The sequence below is a fragment of the Sturnus vulgaris genome, chromosome 8, assembly GCF_052056855.1.
Source record: "Sturnus vulgaris isolate bStuVul1 chromosome 8, bStuVul1.hap1, whole genome shotgun sequence".
NCBI lineage: Eukaryota > Metazoa > Chordata > Aves > Passeriformes > Sturnidae > Sturnus > Sturnus vulgaris.
In genome coordinates this window covers 25,768,053-25,780,562 of record NC_142250.1, presented here as the reverse complement: position 1 = coordinate 25,780,562, position 12,510 = coordinate 25,768,053, and the positions used below count along the sequence as shown (strand labels likewise).

Genomic DNA, 12,510 nt, shown 5'->3' with positions numbered 1-12,510 from the left:
TCCAGGCTGTTCAGACACTCCTACCCACTCTGCTGTTCAGCTGATGGGAGAGTGGTGGCAATGAAAAGCCCAGGCTCTTCTCTGAGACCACAATAGTTTTTTGTAAGTGTAGCTTGAGGTTTCCAGCCCTCAGTGACATTGTTCCCACTGCTGTTTCCCCAGGAAGCAGAAAATGGCAGCCACAGGTTCAGGGTGCATTTCTTCACAGCAATGGAGCTGTGGCAAAACCAGTGCAACTGTAATGCCAAGGTCTGTGTGAATCATCTATTTTTGTATGACCACTCCTTCAACACCCACAACTGCCATCCAAGCCCAAAGGTTTTAAAAAGCTTCAAAGTCCTTCTTCACTGAGGCACAGAGGGACTAAAGGGTTGAAAATGCCCTATTGAGAAGTGACACTAAGTACTTCAAAACAGATAGGGTTGATTCTGCCCCTTTAGCATTCCCAGGTTTTTGGGCACCTGAGATGCTCAAATGAAGATGTCAGGCTTCACTTTTAGTCTGGAGTGGGTAATGAAGTCACAGTAAAGCCTACTCAGCTTTCTCTAAGCCTTCTGGGAGGGGGAGCAGGAGGAGGGAGTGGGGAGTTCAGCTGTTAAATATTTGATGAGACCGTCTCAGGAGGGCAAGTGTATCTGGGGTGGTACAGGGACACCAGCTTGGCTCCTTGCTTTTTGGCACTACAGCTCTTGTCTTCCTGATGCCCATGTATGCAAATAGGACTTTGGTAATGGCTCAAGAGAAGACAATCTGCTCCAGACAGGGAAGAAGGCAGAGTCTGCAGACAGTAACAGGATCCCCTAAGCACAGAATCAAGACGGTAAGCGTCTGTTCTAGTTTTAGAGTCTCGCACCACGTGGGTACCAAAAATACAGCCCGTGTGTGCCCTTTGGACACATCATCACAGACGTGCATTGTCCCCAAAGATGCTTACCAGCACAACCTTGATGGAGATCTTGGATGCCCTACTCTTACAAGTGCTATTTCATTTCTCTACAAATGACAGCAACTCACTATTTTTAGTGCTCATCTCATGTCTGCTTGGCGTTTCCCTTGGGCCTTACTTACCCTTGTTTCACAGCTTTGGTGCCAGCTCCCACGAAGCATTTTTTTGATGCCAGAGGGGATCATGCCAAGTCTGTCTGTGTTGATGCCAAAATGGCAGCTGGCTTTACTGTTGAGACAGGATTTGCCAAAACTAACAACACTAGTGCTGGGGTGACTAGAACTGACTTTAAGGTTTTCATCTTCCTTACTCTTCTGCTGCCTCTAGATTCCATGGCATAGCACTGCTCTAAATGCCTTCTGGGGTCCTAGAAGATGGGTTTTTTCATCATAGGCTAAGTCAATAGGCAATCATACAGCAGACAGTCTTAACTTAGAGATCCTGGAAGAGAAAGATACTTTTATACATGAAGCAATTATCTGGGATGCAGCATTGCTGCTGTTGGGCCCAACTACATAGGCCAAGGCCTGCTGCAGATATGGCAGGGCATGAACTCTCAGAGCCTGCCAATGTGTTTATAAAGAACCGACCACAAAAACAAAATCTGTTGAAGATAAGGGTGGCTACATGATATTTTATTACCAAGATATACTTACGACAGAAGTCTGGAGTGCACAAGGTCAGGGATCAGCCAAATTGCGCTACATTACCATGAGCAAGAAGACAAAATCCAAGCAAGTTAATTGCCCTTTGCCCTTTTTGCACTCTCACAAAGTGCCACTATGTGAAAAGCCAATATTCAGATAAAATCCAGTCCCACACATGATGCACAGGCATGTTGGTTATGGGAAACACCCACAGAGATATGAACAGATAGCAGACATGATAGGCAATCACACATGCAGATGCCTGTGATTTGAAGTGATGGTATCCCTGCTAATTTGATGTTAACCTCTGTTGCTTTTCTTATAAATCTAAACCTCACGGCTTGCTCAGAAACAGTGTCAAATGGGCATCTCATTGCCCAAAGATACTCAGCTCTTGCTTCAGGAACAGTGCATTGGTTAACCTGACAAGAGGTAAACAATTGGTTAAAAAGGCTTTATCATCACATAAGACTTTGCTGGGAGGATCTGTTATGCATATAGTCTGGCCAGATCTCTCTTAAGTTTGTTGGCCTTTCCTGAGCACAAGTTTACATCTTGAAGAAGTTTAGAAAAGCTCCTCTCAAATCCCAGCTTGTTTTACAAGAAAGAGGTTCTTTCATTAAGTTCTGAGAACTTAATGAGATTACGTTTCTCCAGCAGAACACCACTTCTACATGGCTTGAACTCTTCTTTGGAGGAACAGATTTTCTGGGAAATCTTTCAGGAAAAAAAAGAAAAGAAGGCATCAGCAGCCACCTCCTTCTGAGCACACTGCAGGATATTATGGTTTGGTAAAGTTACACTGCAGAGCAATGTTGCATAGGCTGAGGCAAATGTCCTTCAATTGCTCTCTACGTATGGGCACCCTCAAGAACCTCCCTGGACTTTGCATTCCAGGCCCTGCTGTGCTACCTACATCACTGATAAACAGATTCTGGTTTGCAGGAGACTGGGTTTGCACTACTCAAACTACAAACAATTGGTTTAACTGTAATCTTCCTCCTCTTAGAAAATACAAGACTATCACAATATGGTATTCTCAAAATTTAAAATCTCTCAATTAACCCAATGAGCTGTGAAGTACCTGGAGTTTTGCAAGATTTCTGTTGTCTAGCAGAAACACAAACTCTCACATATGACTACAAGCAGGCTGAGGCTTGGAGTTTGTGGCACAAGCATGAGGAAAGCCCCTCCACATGGCATGGTGGTCTGACTAGCACAAAGACTTCTCCTCTTCCAAAATGAAGGGCACTGAAGATCACATATTTCTTCATACAACCAAAATGAAGAATGAAAGGAAATCACAAGTTTAACTAATAAGAAAGCTCAATACCACAAGCATTTAAAAGATCACAGCAAAACAGTATTAAAGACATCACTTTTAAATCTCTAAACAAAACTATGAGAGCTATTCAGTCTTAAACACCACTGTTAAAAACTTGCTTGAAAATGCAACTTTTACAGAAAAAACACTTCAGAAAGTCTCATTTTAAACAAAAGATTGTCTCCTCTAACTTGAATTACTGCATTGCTTATGATCTCTCCAAGCACTTGGAAGAAAAAAATGAGTAAACAAAAGTAAGGAAAAAATCAGCATTGTGTATGGTTAAGGGCAGGTTCAAGTTGAGTTTACCTGTATCTGTTTAAGAGAATAAATACAAAATACCTTAAAGCCTAATCTCTCTCCTATTACAGAACGGGTTCTGTTTTGACCAACATCTTTACCAGGAAAACAAGAAAAGCTCCCCCAAAGGCCACACACTTTGCTGCTCTGCCAAGCAGAGAGCAGATGTTTTGAGGGGGCCCTCAGAAAACATGTTGTACATGAACCTGAGCTGACAGATGTTGGTTTCCAGGTGCAGATGAAACTGGTTCAAACCAAGTGTATGGGGCAACAATTCAGTGCCTCCCATCACCAGCTTCACCATCCTGCTTCATTTTCTCTCTCTGCGGCTATTTTCCCATACCACAGAACCGGGACAACGCCTGAGGAACGACAACCATTGGATTCAGAATACAATTAATCGCTATTTTTTCTACGCCTAGCAGAACTGCCACCGGCTACCCAAGTATTTCCTGTGGGGCTCAGCCCATCCCGCTGCCCCGGGAAGCCCCAAGTTACGTAAGGAGCAGGCAGCTGGGAGGAAGCGATGTCCCGGTGTCGCCTTTCAGCACCGGCCCTGGCATTACGCAGTTTGCACTTTGCTTAAGCATTAAAGGCACTGGTGGCACCCGGAATCACAGCCAGTTTCTAAATTTCAGTGACAAACCTGCTGGCCAGGTGGCTTTGTCCTTTCAAGGGCAGATACCACTAACACCCTGGGGTCTTATTCCCCTTCCTGCTATCTGTAGGATTTTTCCCCTTAGGTGTATGCAAAACGTGTGTATAAGCTTATTCCAGAGTGTAGTAATTAAAACCTTAATTGAGCTTTATTTTGGGAAGAAACGTTGATAACTATAGCCTGCCTTTATGGGCATTATCTTATTCAAACTGCTACATTTTCCATTAGCGCTTGTTATTCCACTGGCAGATAAAGTGAACACTCCCCAGGCTGCGCAGAGCAGGAGGACCAGATGAGCCACACGGTTTTACCTCTTTCTTTCATGCACTTCTCTGCAGCAAGGTTGCAGGCTGCAGGAAAAGAGAGAAGACCAAACACTTGTTTTTTCTCCTTGCTCAGGCCTGGCTCCCAGACATGCATGTGCTCTATATCACAAAAACAATGACCTTTTACTCCTGCAACCATTGCTTCTTTTGCAATTCTCCCATAGCATAAACCAAATAGTCTGTATGCACCAGTATAAAAAAATCAAACCAGATCAAAACCTGGTTGACATCCTACATTTTTACAGGAAAATAGTTGGTGCTAATTAGAGCGACTACAGTAAAACAGTAAATTTTTAAAACCCCAGAAAAACTTCAAAACAACCCCCAAACCAGCAAAACCTTTTCTTCCCCAAAAGGTGAACAATATGTATCACCCTCAGCACTCAGAAAGCTCACAGCCCTGTGAGTGAGTATTGAATGAAGAAACTCTAAGACAAGGAATATCTTCAACTTTTAGGAATACTTCTGACATAATCACAGGCTCTTACAGTAGTATTTCCCCCCGAAGGGGAGTACAAATTCTGAACATCTCCTTTGGAGCACCAAGACACCCCTTCCTGGGTTGTTTCCTGGAAACAAGTGAGAAAACTAACCACCAATTTAATTTCAGAGTCCCAGCCTGCACCTTGTAAACTCATTAGACTACTGAAAAGACATCTTCCAGGTAAAAATACATAAAGAACTTGGGGACAGACAGCAACATTTGTGAGCAGAATTTAGTTATGGATTTAATTACAGACTGACCATCAGACTTGTCGTCCTTTCAGCACTTGTTCCTTAACACAGGCTTCAAAAGTCAGGGCTGCTTGAAAATCAAAGAGGCAAACCCAGAGGCACCAGGCTGTCAAACTGCTCTGGGAATGATTCGTTGCACCCAAAATATCAACATTTCTCTAACCTATTCTTAAGGCAACTGCAATCACTAGTGTACCCGCTACCTCAACACGGGATGTGTTCCTGTGCTCGATGCCCTTTAAACATAAGGATGTTCTTTCCCATTAACTCAGGCCTTAGTGCAAGATAAGGCAGTAGTTTTTTTCTCCTCCACTAAAAACAAGATGACTGATCACAGTGATCCTCTTAACTTAGCTCACCTGAAAAATTGTTCTATTCCTCTGTAAGCTGCTTCCAGAAGACAAAAGAAGTCTTTATTTCCTAGACTTCAAGGATTAAATCACAGTTTTACTGGTTTTCTCAGTCTGAAATTTAAACCCATCTTAAAATGTGGGATCCAAAATGCTGCATATCACTTACTAGTGTAGATTATTACAAAATACCTGTATAGGACAATTCTACTCTGTTAAAGATTTGGTGAGTTTTTTACTGAAAGAACTGCATTCAATTTCTGGTCCAAAATCCCAGACTATTTCACTTTTTTCCATTGCTAAGTACTCTGAATTTTTAATTGCGGAAATGTGAAATAGGCTTCAGGCTATTTCTTCAAGTTGTTCTTCTGTTTTAAAAAACACACACAATCTTCCATCTGCATCTCAAGTGTTTTCTCTTTGTCTCCCAAACTGTTGGCATAGAGGCAGAACAAATCCCTCCAGGATCCCAGTCACCACCACAGACACTTCTTAGCAAATATTCATCACTTAATGGACCCTCCTGAACACAGATCCTCACTCAGTATCCCATAAGCAATGTGCTGCCTCACTCGGGCTGGGCTGTAAAACATCCATTGAATTAACCAAATTAAATTCATCAGCCTCCTCCCATGAGGTTGTTCCTGATAAATCCACACTGCTCATTTCCTGTTGCCTTAGAGATGCTTATAAAACCTTCAGGGATTTATTCTGGTACTTCAGTAGAGACTGAAGCACTTCATCATTTTCTAAATTTTCCTTATTTTTTTCCTTTAATCTAACCCCCTATACATTTAGTATTTATTGTCATATGTGTAGATTTACAGCCAGCAGTTTGTGCACTCTTTGGGTTTTTTTCCTTCAAGAACCAAAGGAGCTGCAAACCCTTTCAGTCTATATCAGTTACTGAGTTATTGTGCACTCGCTTCACTCATTACATTTTAGATCAATTCCTTTCTTTTTCCTTTTTTTTTATATCTAACACTGTTTTGCAGAACCTTTTCCTAAGCCTTTGTGTGTTCCTTACTAGCTGCAATACAATTTTTACACCAAAGGTAAATTATACCATCAATTAAGTCTTTACTGTCCCTTCAGTTTTAGATGGCTGGATTTAGTAGATGGTTTTAACATCAACAAAATATAATGAATATGATAATAAATTTCAAAATCCTTTTCAAATGCAGGTCTGGCATGAAAAAGAAAAATGTTAAGAACTTTTACCACATATACCCCATTTGTGGAAAGAATTCAGCATAAACTGACAGCATGGTTTTATCTTTGAAGAGTGTCAACACATAGAGCACAATCTATTGCAGTCTGAGCTCACACTGACTTGAAGTCACCGTGAGGAAAATAAGTGATCATCAAAAATGTCCCAAAATTCTTGGGAAATTCAAAGCAAGGCAAAATCGAAAAAGCTAAACCCATCTTTTCTAAGTGTAAAAACCTATTAGTGAAATGGAACTGTCACTTGCCAAAGCAAGCCAGCAGAACCAGTGGCATTCAGTGCATCCACCATGCACCAAAAGAGACTTTCAGAGATGCTTGAAGGATTCAGGTTGGAAACCAGATCCATAACAGACAAATCAAGCAGCTTTGCTATCAGACAAAGCACACGGGACAAGGGTTAATTCTCATACATGCAGCTAGTTTACTCTTGAGCTGTTCTGTTACAGAAAAGTCTCTGAGCTGTTTTATGCTCTGCAGTCCTGTAGCTCTGCACAGCCGAGCCTTTCTACTTCCCTTTTCAAGGCAGGCTGGAGGAAACACAACCCTCATTAGCATAAAGTGATGCTGTTGAATTGTCTGCAGACAGCTTTCGAACTACCCCGAGGAACAGCCACGCCTCCAAAAACTCAACACACATATGGAAAATTCTTCTTCCTAAACTTCCCAAGAGGAGAAAGATGCACTAGTGGCTCCTACAGTCCATGAACTGCAGCTAGCTTAGGAGTGTCTGACACTTACAGCAGTTCTCACGAGATTCTTCTTCAAGTCCTCCACTCTTTGCTCTCATTTGGATGACCTGGAAGAAATTTTGATGCATGCAGATGCCAAGGACATCCCTCGTGAGTTGCGTCCTTAGGTATGAGAAATGCCACTTAAGTCAGGGGTTTGACTGAGAGCCCAGATCTTGCTGTAATGTGATAGCTCTGCCAGAGCCATTCTGCCAGGTCTATAAATCCCAGTATTTCACAAAATAATAGTGGAATATGAAATTAGATTCGTTTCTGAAGAACAAGTTGGAGGTCTGGAGGTTTTGTTTAATTTCAGTGTTGCCCTAGGTCAGCTGACCACATAGGCAAGGAGCATAGGCTGCTGCACCACTGTTCATGCCAAACATTCACTATCAGCAGTCAACACTAAATCCAGAACAGAAGACCAGACTGTTTTCCCAAGTTCAACAGTCCCCCCATAGACCCAGCTTTACTTGGATTGTATCTAGGAACAACCATTTTTTCACATTAGAGACAGATTTATTTTTGGCAAAACAAACGCAGTGGGTCAGATCTCTCAGAGGTACTCTGGAATCTTCAAGAAAGGTCAAGAACTCATCCCCAAAGCCTCTAAGCCTTACTAGGAATGAACAGAAATGAAAGAAACCCCCTATCTATTCAACAGCACAAATTCAGACATTCTGTCAAGATCTGAACACTTTTACCATGTATTTTTCCCAACACAGCCTAGGGCTAAAAAATATTCTTGAACATGAAGGTTCATATAAATCTACCAAATTAGAATTAGAAAGATCTTCAAATGTAATTTACAACTCAGCCAGTCAGCAAAAACATGAACGGGATCTACCCAGTAGATTCCCCCCATATATAAACACGCAGAGCAGCATCAAAATTTGTTCTGCAATAATGTCTTCATGAGACAGCTGATCTTTAGTGATCCGGGAAGTTGTGGATAAACCTCAAGACTGAGAATGTTTTTGGTGCATATTCTCATTTCTCCCCAGGGAACCTTGATCTTCAGAGGAATATTAACATGAAGTATGTAAAACATTTTATGGACTGTTTATAACCTAATGATTCCAAGTGTAACCTTAGATGTCATTCTGCAAAGACTTAGTCATGTTCAGCAATCTGAGCAGAGGGAGAATGCTAAAGCCTCCTGGGCAGATCACTTTTATTGCTCCTTTAGCTCTGTTCAAGCAGTTTCACATAATACAGTTATCTTATACTGGCATCAGCAAAACACTGCTTAAAATCAAGCTGACATAAAACTCATGGTTGCATTATTAACTAATAAAATCCTTCCAAGGACTTGTGTTTGGAAATGTCTCTTCACATATACAGCCAAATCTGAAAGAGCAAAAGATACTTAAATATTACTTAATGGTAATGTTTAAACTAGTATTCTTCTGAAAAAGATTTTGAAATAAATACTCTAATCCTTCAATAAAAGACAAACATGAAAAGCATATGGTTCTCACTGGGTATGCTTATTGCAAATCAAGTTACCTTCCTAGAAATTCAGTATGTATTTACTAAATTAAAACAAAGCATCTCCTGAGGCTCCACAATTAGAATTTTAAAAGCCAGATGCTGCAGGAGTTACAGTTTTCTTCACAATGTTACTTTACCAGTTATACATCTTGAAGGCTGAAAACAAGTATTTAAGGAAATGAGAGTGTCACAATCTGTGAAGTTACTATTTGTGTTGAAAATACTCATGGAAGAATCTAGCTGTTTGCTTTCCAGATGCACTATTTGGTCTCTCCTATTTTTCAAATAAAAAGAGGCCTTTGCAGAATTATAAATAAAACACTGAAACCTCCATGTGACTTTCACATATGTAGCTTTTCAACAGCCAAGTGATTTCCCCTATCCCATCCTCACTGTTTGCATACTAAGGCAATGTTTGCCAAGTTTGAAGTAGAGAATTTTTAAGCCAAGTTTGTAAAACCAAGAAGATAAAGATTTTGTTAATATCCTTTGATCAGAGATAAACTTTCTACGGAGTGTCAAACTGTGAAGAGCACAGAAAAAGAGAAGATTTTATGTTTTGCCATCAATTTACCAGCAATGTCACTGTGTCAGTATAGAATATGAGCATGCCAACATCAGCTTCTCTGAGTTTTTGAGAGCCCTACATGTAGCCATCCCACTTCTGCACATGTTCTGAGACATAATACTCGTCACTCATTGAACAAACAAGCAGATCTAACCTGAAAGGTGGAGGAGTTAACATCTCAGTTTTATTCCTCTAGGGCTACTAGCAGCTGTAGCTGACAGAAGGATTTTCCTGCCGGTTGCTTTTCTGGTTGCCTTCATTCCCACCACAATATCCAAATATCTGAAAGACCAACATCCAAATGGCTCTCCATGCTATGCATCACATTCAAAAAGCTTGTGGAGGTGACTTAAAAGATGGCTTCCAGTTTTCTGAAGGGTGGGACCCGTGACCACATCTACAAGGAGCACAGCAGCTAATTCTGAGCCAAAAGGAGATGGCAGGCAACGCTGGAGCATACTTACCAGGACAACAGAAAGGACTGCCTGCCAGAGGAAAAAGCAGAGGATAAAGTACAGAGCTGGTCATCACTTGAACAAGTAGGGCAGCCCAACAAGGAATGCAGGAAAAGTCATCTGCCACAGAACATTAAGATGCCATGTTAGACTGAATGCCCCACAGCAGAAGGTCCGAGACTTATTCCTCCCAGGATACCAAAGTACCTCTTTTCCAGTCTAAGCTGCAGCACAACATTAATTCTCACTGACCTCACTTTTCCCCTTGGATGAGGAACACACCCAAGGTACTATCTTGATCAATGCAATCACAAAAGGTTGCTCATTACATGCAACATTTCAGTAAAGCACATCTGGCAACATGACAAAAATCTGCCCGGGGACACCTTGAAATTCTCATGTTCGATTTGACCTACATCAAATCCCACTAATATCTAAACACTCCTCTGTCACCAGGAGTGCAAGAGCTGTGGCTGTGCGCTGGTGACAACCTGCAGCTTCACTCCATGTGGCCCCCAGTCTGTGTCATGAAAGCCAGGCACCAAGACTTACATGAAGAAACTGCACACACAAAGGGAATGGAAAAGCCTGCTCCACCCTTAAGAAAGGTGTTCTCTGGTCCTACTCACAGCCTGAAAAGCAAGGGGAAAGAGGTTCTGTCTGTATTTTCTGCAGTCTTGCTCAGCTGTACTCGATGCCTTCACTCCTCCTAAGTTTATGATTACTTATCATTGACAAAAATGTTCTTCTGCAATCTATTTCATCTATTTTCAAAAAGACAGGTAACACTTTTTTTTTTTTTTTAACAATAGCTAGGTTTCTTGTGCAAGACAAATTATGGCCTCTACACAAAACATAACTGGGATTCCAAATAACTAGTCATCCATTCTCAAACAGTACTGGGCTTCCGGTCTGGCAAACTCACTGTTTTCTATACTTTCTTTTTCTACTAGAAGAATAAGAACAGAATTTACTCTATCGGAAACAAAGTAAGTCATTAATGTTTATAGAGAACACCTATTACTTTTCATTGCACAGAAGATTTGACGTGTTTTATTTTCATCATACTAGTTCAGTGTATTAATATTTGTATACATATTCAAAACAGCCATAACTCTTAAAGGCTCACAGGTTTCAGAAGAGGACATTCTGTGATTTAGTTACTTGCATGTAATAAGGGAAAACAAATACAAAATCATACTGTTTAAGAAAACTAGTAATTGTTGATGATGACCATATTTTTAGGGTTAATCTTTGGAGAACTGTCAGAAAAAGAAGCATCTTCCTTTTATTTACCCATGTCCTATACCAAATATCTATATTAAAAATAAATTCAAAAACCAAGAAAACTCTATTTTCTTTTATTCTTCCACAGTATCAAGGAGACTGAAAGCATAATTCACTCTAGTAATTTTCTGTAAATGAGGATTTCATTGTTAACTACAGTAAGCAAACACCAGATTTAAATTTTCCCTTGCAACTTGCCAATCCTCTCATGACTCATGACTTTAAAAAAAAGTTTTCTTTCCACTTCAGTAACTTTCCTCTTTTGGTCTCCAGCAAAAAGATAGATGATAATTTAGAAAAATTCCTAGCCATGCATCATTTCTGGCTGATATCAGCTACAAGCCAAAAAGTAAAGATTTAAAATACCGACAGAAATAGTTTAGTGGTTGGTATTCCTTTGCTAACACAGAACTTCAACACTACCTTTATAAAATCAGCATCAAAAGAGATGCAAAAACATGTACTCAATGCTTCTGACATTCTTGATTGTAACTGAATATTCAAAGTAGGAAGCCATAAATACATTGTCAACAGCCTCTGAGATAACCAGCAATATGGTAGCAATAAGTGGTATCAGGATAGAAAATGAACGATCTCATAATTTCTCCCAAAGTGCCAAGAACTTAGACCTTCAAATGACTGAAGACTCTTTACAGAGTTACCATACATGAAAACATATATTCCAGACTCACAGGACTGGAACTCTCATAACAAAGTGCCACAGTGATGACTCAAGTTCTACAGGCAATTTTATTTCCATGCCATTAATTATCTAATTTTTCTGTCTCCACATCTCACAACCTGCTCTTTGTACCTCAAAATACTGACAAAAATTACCAATGATCTCCCATGGCATGAGATGCATGGAAAGCTATGCAACAGCCTTCGGGGTGGGGAAGCCAGCTCAAATCCTAATTTCTCAACTCAGGAGCACAAAGAAAAAGAACACTTGTACTGGCTTTCACATCTTGATGTCTCTGCTAACCGATTCTAATAACCAGGACACCAGAATTCACACTTCAGCATCTTCAACTTCTTTCCTGAAGGACTCCAGCTATTGATTCCTGATAATGTTGCCAAGCTGGTCCCTGAAACAAGCCACAGAGTGTTCAGGAAACATTCTGGAAAAGGTTGGAAGAAAGAGGTGGTTGCAAGCAGATCGCAGCACACAAGAGGTCAGCCCCTGACTGCAGGGATTAGTGAGGCTTTCCATATCCCAACACATCTCAAAGAGACTGCAAGATTTCCCAACTTCAGCATAACAACTCAACAAAGAGGGGTCGTGAAGCTGTAAGGGTTTGTGTGCCTGAACTGAACCCTTGAAGCTCTCTGCAGCCTGGCTAAGGTACAGTCCAATGTGTTATCACAAGTACCAGATGTTGCTCTACACTGAATGTTACCAGATGTTACACTCCACACTTCTTGACCAGAAACCTGAATTTAGAGGTCAGATTTAGCACTG

The 12,510-nt window shown here is 40.8% G+C and overlaps 1 protein-coding gene across 8 annotated transcripts in view; it reads right to left on the bottom strand.

Moving 5' to 3' along the window:
- Positions 1–12,510, bottom strand: part of WBP1L (WW domain binding protein 1 like) — a 59,080-nt gene that overhangs the window by 29,774 nt on the left and 16,796 nt on the right. Inside the window, exons 1-2 of one of the 8 annotated variants that reach the window (XM_088169280.1) lie at positions 10,314–10,962; positions 9,771–9,881 (exon numbers count right to left, since the gene is read on the bottom strand). The exons of 6 other annotated variants lie outside the window; for them this stretch is intronic. The gene's annotated coding sequence lies outside the window, so the exon portion shown is untranslated. Of the gene's footprint in view, positions 1–9,770; positions 10,047–10,313; positions 10,963–12,510 lie in introns of those variants that run through there. One more of the 8 variants, XM_088169278.1, reaches the window with a different exon arrangement.